At 40.5% G+C, this 9,419-nt stretch overlaps 1 pseudogene; it reads right to left on the bottom strand.

Moving 5' to 3' along the window:
• Positions 1-1,227: 1,227 nt before the first annotated feature.
• On the bottom strand, positions 1,228-3,393 carry LOC137281021 (uncharacterized; annotated as a pseudogene).
• Positions 3,394-9,419: the final 6,026 nt, after the last annotated feature.

The following is a 9,419-nucleotide window of genomic DNA, read 5'->3' as shown; positions in this document are numbered from 1 at the left end:
CATCAGTACATTTGGCTCCTCAAAACATGTTGGAGCATAAATACAAGTTGGATCCTCAAAACACACTGGAACCTCGATACATACTGGCCCCTCAAAACATGTTGGAGCATAAATACGGGTTGGCTGCCTAAAACATGGAAACTCAATACATCTTGGCCCCTCAAAACATGTTGGAGCGTAACGACAGATGGCACTGTGAGATTGCTGATGAACAGTAGATGTGGATAAGGGACGTTGATAATTTGTCACTAGGGGGAGCGATGAGGATTTTTTCTGTACAAATCTGGTAGCCTCTTCCCTCCCCCCCACCCCCCAATACTTGGTTAGGAAAAAACAAATAGCCGCCCACCCAACGCATTCTATGTACAAAACACATAACACCCACCACACCCCTCCAACCCCCTGCCTATTTCAAATAATAAATTAAAAGAAAAATAGCTGACCACCAAACCACCCCCCCCATCCCCACCCCCCAGCTAAAATATCTGTACAAAACACCTGACCCTAAGAAAGAAATACATGAAGACGTCCTGCTGGATTAGTTTATACACAAAACAAGCTTCATCCACACTTCATATCCAAGTCACTGTTAACTGATTTCAAATTTCTATTTCTCTGTTCATGCTTTCATTTCCCAACAGAATGCAGAGAGGTTAGATTTGTATACAAGAATAATAGAAACGTAAAAGTGAAGAAGATTATTTACAAGTCAGGTTTTAGATTGTACATTTCTAGAAATCATACAAGTTTAGTTATAATCAATCATCACATTCATAACTTGTTTTTTTCAACGCGTGTTTATGCCACTTACAACATCATGCACATCGTGTCCATAGCATGACAAGACATCCCTGTGCCCTCCACATTACCAGTGTGGAGAAAGGTGTCAAAATACAAGCATTTTAATTTCTTACTTGACAGCAACAAAATGAGGACATCGGTAGTAATCAGGAGGGGGTTATAGTTAAAACGGCAACACAGCAGAACGGCACCAAAATCGTTTGGTGAAAACGGCACCAAATTGGCGAAAGCGGATACTGATTAAAGGGCTAAAACGTCACCATATATCAAACATTGTTATACTGACTTTATTGACTTTATTATTATGTTGACTTTATTGTTTAATTGTTTGTAATGTTTAGATGTTTATTTCAAGTTATCAAGCATTCTTTAGGGTTTGTTTGGTGGTCCTGAAAAGGACCGTTGAGATAAGAGTTTTTTTTAAACTCAATGGATGCGCCCATGAATTGCCGCACATCTCGTCAGGAGTTGAGACAAGGAAAGATCACCATCCTTGAACTGGTTCCACAGTGAGAAAACCTCATCTTGCCTTGCCGATGACGTCTTTCGTACATAAGCCTTCAGACGTCCCTCCTGGATGAGCCTGGTCTGGAGGGGAAGGAGTTTAGCCTCCTGGTATAGCTCTGGGACCAGGCGGTAAATTCCCAGCGACTGCTCCCTCACCTTGTTGTTCATCCGCCTGTGCCAGCCTAAACAGAAAAACACATACGGTTATTACTATAAATGTATTATTATTTTATTCAAGAATATCGGTAACTTTTATTATAATAATGTCTACATGTATGTATTTTGAAATGAAATGTATACCTTCAACAAAGTTGTTAGTCCTGACAGCAATGTTGAAGATGGACCAGGTGCTTGGGGTGAACATAGGGTGGGTGATCCATTGACTTTCGAAATAGTCAGTGAGTTGACGCAACATCCCATTAGCTGGAACCCTATCCGATATTCTGTTGAATAGCCTTGTCACATCAGCCGCAGGAAGAAATGGGAGCGCCATTAGCTTCCTCACAAACTTGTGAATGTCGTCATCCTCCATGTAAGCTACCTGAAATAGTACATAAACATATGAATATGATTATTCATGAAAAACGTGAATATGAAACGCATAAAGATTATCAAATGTCAAATGCAACGAATATATTATATATATGAACGTACCTGTAGACCCTCTTGACATTTCCGCCAAACTGCTTGGGTCATGTGGAACAAACACCCACGGATACGGATATCGGGCAGAGACTTCCGTACAGCTTTCCAGGTAGCCAGCTCAAAATCCAAGATTATTGTTTTCACTATTTCACTGGTTTCTTCGGAAGAGCCTCTAGGATGTTCTTGAAAATCTTGACATAATCAGATGTCCTCCGCCTTGACATGATAACAAACACAAGAGGCACCAGCTTAAAGTCCTTGCCAGCCCGCACAAAAGCATGAATAGTCAGTAGCTGATGGAACGGCCCTTTGACAATCTTAAAAGTACCGTCCATGAACCACTGCCTACTCACACTCAAGTGCTGTAATTGCCGGTCAGTGGCAAACACCAAATGCCTCTCGCCTTTGTTTCTTACGTCACCACGCAAGAACTAGTCAGGTAAAAAGTTGTCGTCCAACTGAAAGTAGAAGAAAAGTAACATTACACAAGGGCAAAGTTGTTTTAGAAAAATATTTATGTTTATGTGTTACTATAGTTTTTACACAGCCATATAACAAACATGTACCTGAAAGTCCAAAAAACGAGGTTCTTTAGGACGAAGAAGCTCCCTCGTTCTATTGGCCATCCTCACTAAAGTGGCTTGGTTCTGACGACCACCAGGCTTGTCCGGATCGACGTGGTTTTGCTGAGCCTCCTCAGCAATGCTGGCTCCCGACATATAGATATTGTTGACGGCTTTTTCCTTCACCTGCAGAATATAACAACTGCACAATGACACAACCGTTAATACACTAATCTCAGTTTCACAATTTCGGATTAATTACACAGGTAACAAGTTCGGACAATCATTAAACAAACACGATAATTACCTCCACTCTCACTCTGATCACTGTCAACTGACCAGGTTGGGGTGGGTGACAATGACGGTGTTTTCCCTCTTCAAAGAATCTCCGAACTGGATTACCGAGGCAGGACACGTTGTTGTTTTGTTTCTGACACTGCAACGCCAGTATGTTCGGTTGGTCGTTGATTTCTGTAACAAAAAATATCATTTTATTTCTAACATATTTTAAATATTAATAATCAACTATTACATTTGCAAACACATGTATTTAGGAAGATGTGTCTGTACTTACCCGAATGACATATGTGAATCCATAGAATCCACAAGCTTCTTTTTTTCCTTTCTGGGAGCCAGTGTCCACGACTGTAAAGACGTTCTCTGGAATATAAGCTGTAGGGGGATCGAGGATGGTGGTTTCAATCGTAGTTCGTTCACGGTCATCATGGTCGTCTGGAGTTGGCAGTGACGCTGATGATATATTAATGTCAGATATATAATAACCAGAACTTTCTTTCACAGCCATGTTTAGGGCGATGTCCATGGCTTTTTGTGTGTTGCTCTTCATCACCATGGCCGCCGTGTTGTAACATGGCATGATGACCACAGGGTGGAAGCGTTGTCAACACGGAATTTGGAGTCGTCTCCGAAGGAACCCTAACAACGTCATTTCCTTTCTGGAGAGTGAAAGAAGAACACGTGGAGCAAGAGTAAACGTAAGTCGTTTCCCGCATTTTCACACTTTTATAAGAATATTAGGTTTTACCATTTGGCACACGAAATTTACAGATCTTTCTGTAGTGGCTTGACACCGTCTACATTTATCGCAGTCGCCCGTCAAGCAACGACTCAATCCTGAGTATCGAAACAAAATTGCGGAAAATGATCGTTTCAGCAGGTAATATCCTTATCAACAGGCACGCTTTTTAGCTGTCAATTCTAGTTCTTTTCGGTCTTCACTCACAGTGCAGGCTTTATTGCGCGAATAATTTTTCAATTATCGTCGAAAACTCAAACTGTACATTTCTTATGGGGTTGTTCACGTTAGCAAACTGTTCATTGCATTGTGATTTTGCTGTCCAGGGATTTGACAGTTTATAGTTTTAACCGACATGTCGTCAAACGTTATGCTAGTGATATTTGTTGTGGAGGAAAGTTTTGTTCATTATTGTTGTAGTTTCTGAGTAATATACTGATGGCAAAAGGCAAGAACATGAAGTGCCACTTTCACTGCTGATGCTTTGTGATGACACAAAGGTACTAAACATCATTACAAGACAAACTCCAGTCATTATGGCGTAATCTGAGTTATGTTGAAATGGTAAATTTTTCGGCAACTAAAGATCTTTGAGCATACATAAAAACGTTTAAGTGTAAGGTGGGATATGTGATTGTTCAGCACAAACTGTAGACTATGGACTGTTTGATGACATAGTTTCCACAAATCAAAATTGATATGATGACAATTATTAATGGGAGTCACCTCCCGACAACTTCGCCTCATCGAGAACACTAGATTAGGCTAATATACGAAGGGTGGGATGACGCTGCAACAGTGGATTAGCAGGTGATTGGTGAAGCCTTGCGTCAAATTAATTTCCCACTCAGTGGTAAACCCCTTGGTATCTGCTCACCTGTGGGGCTAGTCTCTTGATGTTGATAGTTTCTGAAATTTTGCGTCGTCGCCAATCATGGATGTTCGATGCTACGATGGTTGTTGCTTGCCAGTGAAAGGAATGTGATGGACTGTTCACAATGTGTTCAGAAAGGCCTGGGTATTGTTGTACAGAAAACCAAATAAGAGGACAGAATTGAGTTCCTTTACTGGGAAAGTCCAAGTCCTGTTCTCAGTCCAGTAGAACACTATGGAATGAGACTTAAAGACATGTAAACCGGTGGGATGAAACCCTTGACCAACTTACAAGAGATATGCAGATATACACTGAATATACTGAATGTTTGAGACAACTTAGCAATGAGATGTTTGATAGGAATTTAGAAGTTGGCAGGGTAATAAAAGACACTTGTTATGGAGGTGTCCTCTCATTCTGCCCACAGCTAAAAACAACACAAGTCATGGTCTGTTGGTCACAACTGTGTAGGCAGAATGAGAAAGTGATAGATACTGCTTGACCCTACCTCCCTATAAGAAAAAGTGGAACAATCTGATTTTTTTTGTGTCTTTACTTACTTACTTTTTTCTTATTGTTACCTATCAGTTAAAATCATTGAATAGACTGGTTTTTCCCTGATCCTTCTTTAATCTCTTTGTTCTTCTGGTTAATTAGTTATCTCTATTAAGTATCTTCAGAAAAATAATGACTAGACTGTTTTTCTCTCTTGTCCAGCTTTAATCATTTTCTTCTTCTGATTAATTAGTTTTCTCTGTAAGGTGTCTTTATGATATTATGACCAGACTGGCCCCTCCATTCTCCACGTTTTATCCCGTTGTTCTTCTGGTTAATTAGTTTTCTCTACTACTTATCTTTATAACCAGACTAGTTTCTACTAAATCCCTTTGTGCATTCAAGTTACCCGCAAAGTGGACATGATATATAGACCGAGTTTAGCTGTCTGTAACACTGCTGTTATGGCTGGTTTACAGAGAGTTGAGTTTATCACTTCCCAGGCAGGAGGCCAGCAAGACCTGTGCAGGTATCGCAGACAGACTGTGACGTACTGGAAATGTGTCTTTACCAGCTGCCGTGGAAAGGTAAGCACCGTCATCGCCACATCACCACGGTGTCATAAAAGATCCGACTACTCTGCAACTGATGAGTACCTTGAGGACACGTGCCAGGACAGAAGTTACACCGATTCAACATATCTTTGAAGATGAAATGAAAACCTTGACCGTTGATGAAGCTGCAACAACACCCTCCTTTGGTAGCATCGATGCTGGTCTCTATCAACACCGACGAAAGAATCTTCCTCCACTCCCAAATACCCTGGCTGATGTCTCTATATCATATGTATCATGTTATCCACTGTAAATGAAATATGAACACAATCAGTATTGTAATATACTGGGCTATTCCTTGCCCCTTAACATTCCCTACCTCAAGTCCACTGTTCAAGAAAACTGCCGGTATAGATGTGACCTTCAGGTCTGACAAAACACTGAAGACCATTCTGAAGGCCAATGGCAGATGTACACCAACCAACACCACTCACAAGCTCAGGGGCTGCAGCTACAAGCTTATGTGTGACTATGGCCGCAGCTGTGTAGGAGAGACATTTCTCCCCATTGACATAAGGCTGAAAGAGCACAGAACTTCAGTAGAAAAATCAGATCTTTACCTACCCAACGCCTGCAGCTACGAAATTATTTAGACTCAAGACTTCACCAATCCCCTCTTAATCCTCTATAACAGCTTCATCCCCACCCTTAGTATCTTAGCTCACTATCAGCCACCCTATTGTATACCAATCAGACTCATTGTATTACTACCTACTCCATCTGCTATGTATACCTTGTTCTACTCTGGCTTCCCCCCCCCCCCCCCCCCCCCCCAATTGTTATTGCATTATTACCTACTCTATCTGCTATGTATACCTTGTTCTACTCTGGTTTCCTCCCAATTGTTATTTCATTATTACCTACTCCATCTGCTGTGTATACCTTGTTCTGCACTGGCTTCCCCCAATTATTATTTCATTAATACCTACTCCATCTGCTATGTATACCTTGTTCTACACTGGCTTCCCCCAATTGTTATTGCATCATTACCTACTCCATCTGCTATGTATACCTTGTTCTACACTGACTTCCCCCAATTGTTATTTCATTAATACCTACTCTATCTGCTATGTGTACCTTGTTCTACTCTGGCTCCCCCCCCCCCCCCCCAATTGTTATTGCATTATTACCTACTCTATCTGCTATGTATACCTTGTTCTACTCTGGTTTCCTCCCAATTGTTATTACATTATTACCTACTCCATCTGCTGTGTATACCTTGTTCTACACTGACTTCCCCCAATTATTATTTCATTATTACCTACTCCATCTGCTATGTATACCTTGTTCTACACTGGCTTCCTCCCAATTGTTATTGCATTATTACCTACTCCATCTGCTATGTATACCTTGTTCTACTCTGGCTTCCCCCAATTGTTATTGCATTATTACCTACTCCATCTGCTATGTATACCTTGTTCTACTCTGGCTTCCCCCAATTGTTATTGCATTATTACCTACTCCATCTGCTGTGTATACCTTGTTCTGCACTGGCTTCCCCCAATTATTATTTCATTATTACCTACTCCATCTGCTATGTATACCTTGTTCTACTCTGGCTTCCCCCAATTGTTATTGCATTATTACCTACTCCATCTGCTATGTATACCTTGTTCTACTCTGGCTTCCCCCAAATGTTATTGCATTATTACCTACTCCATCTGCTGTGTATACCTTGTTCTGCACTGGCTTCCCCCAATTATTATTTCATTATTACCTACTCTATCTGCTATGTATACCTTGTTCTACTCTGGTTTCCTCCCAATTGTTATTTCATTATTACCTACTCCATCTGCTGTGTATACCTTGTTCTACACTGACTTCCCCCAATTATTATTTCATTATTACCTACTCCATCTGCTATGTATACCTTGTTCTACTCTGGCTTCCCCCAATTGTTATTGCATTATTACCTACTCCATCTGCTATGTATACCTTGTTCTACTCTGGCTTCCCCCAATTGTTATTGCATTATTACCTACTCCATCTGCTGTGTATACCTTGTTCTACACTGACTTCCCCCAATTATTATTTCATTATTACCTACTCCATCTGCTATGTATACCTTGTTCTACACTGGCTTCCTCCCAATTGTTATTGCATTATTACCTACTCCATCTGCTGTGTATACCTTGTTCTACTCTGGCTTCCCCCAATTGTTATTGCATTATTACCTACTCCATCTGCTATGTATACCTTGTTCTACACTGGCTTCCTCCCAATTGTTATTGCATTATTACCTACTCCATCTGCTATGTATACCTTGTTCTACACTGGCTTCCCCCAATTGTTATTGCATTATTACCTACTCTATCTGCTATGTATACCTTGTTCTACACTGACTTCCCCCAATTGTTATTTCGTTATAACCTACTCTATCTGCTATGTATACCTTGTTCTACACTGGCTTCCTCCCAATTGTTATTGCATTATTACCTACTCCATCTGCTATGTATACCTTGTTCTACACTGGCTTCCTCCCAATTGTTATTGCATTATTACCAACTCCATCTGCTATGTATACCTTGTTCCACACTGACTTCCCCCCAATTGTTATTGCATTATTACCTACTCCATCTGCTATGTATACCTTGTTCTACACTGGCTTCCTCCCAATTGTTATTGCATTATTACCTACTCTATCTGCTATGTATACCTTGTTCCACACTGACTTCCCCCCAATTGTTATTGCATTATTACCTACTCCATCTGCTATGTATACCTTGTTCTACACTGACTTCCCCCCAATTGCTATTGCATTATTACCTACTCCATCTGCTATGTATACCTTGTTCTACACTGGCTTCCTCCCAATTGTTATTTCATTATTACCTACTCCATCTGCTATGTATACCTTGTTCTACACTGGCTTCCCCCAATTGTTATTGCATTATTACCTACTCCATCTGCTATGTATACCTTGTTCTACACTGGCTTCCTCCCAATTGTTATTGCATTATTACCTACTCTATCTGCTATGTATACCTTGTTCCACACTGACTTCCCCCCAATTGTTATTGCATTATTACCTACTCCATCTGCTATGTATACCTTGTTCTACACTGACTTCCCCCCAATTGTTATTGCATTATTACCTACTCCATCTGCTATGTATACCTTGTTCTACACTGGCTTCCTCCCAATTGTTATTCCATTATTACCTACTCCATCTGCTATGTATACCTTGTTCTACTCTGGCTTCCTCCCAATTGTTATTTCATTATTACCTACTCCATCTGCTATGTATACCTTGTTCTACACTGGCTTCCTCCCAATTGTTATTGCATTATTACCTACTCCATCTGCTATGTATACCTTGTTCTACTCTGGCTTCCCCCAATTGTTATTGCATTATTACCTACTCCATCTGCTATGTATACCTTGTTCTACACTGGCTTCCTCCCAATTGTTATTGCATTATTACCTACTCTATCTGCTATGTATACCTTGTTCTACACTGACTTCCCCCAATTGTTATTTCGTTATAACCTACTCTATCTGCTATGTATACCTTGTTCTACACTGACTTCCCCCAATTGTTATTTCGTTATAACCTACTCTATCTGCTATGTATACCTTGTTCTACACTGGCTTCCTCCCAATTGTTATTGCATTATTACCTACTCCATCTGCTATGTATACCTTGTTCTACACTGACTTCCTCCCAATTGTTATTGCATTATTACCAACTCCATCTGCTATGTATACCTTGTTCCACACTGACTTCCCCCCAATTGTTATTGCATTATTACCTACTCCATCTGCTATGTATACCTTGTTCTACACTGGCTTCCTCCCAATTGTTATTGCATTATTACCTACTCTATCTGCTATGTATACCTTGTTCCACACTGACTTCCCCCCAATTGTTATTGCATTATTAC

The sequence above is a fragment of the Haliotis asinina genome, chromosome 4 (assembly GCF_037392515.1).
Source record: "Haliotis asinina isolate JCU_RB_2024 chromosome 4, JCU_Hal_asi_v2, whole genome shotgun sequence".
Taxonomy (NCBI): Eukaryota; Metazoa; Mollusca; class Gastropoda; order Lepetellida; family Haliotidae; genus Haliotis; species Haliotis asinina.
Note: the sequence above shows the minus strand (reverse complement) of the source record. Positions and strands in the feature narration are given on the sequence as shown.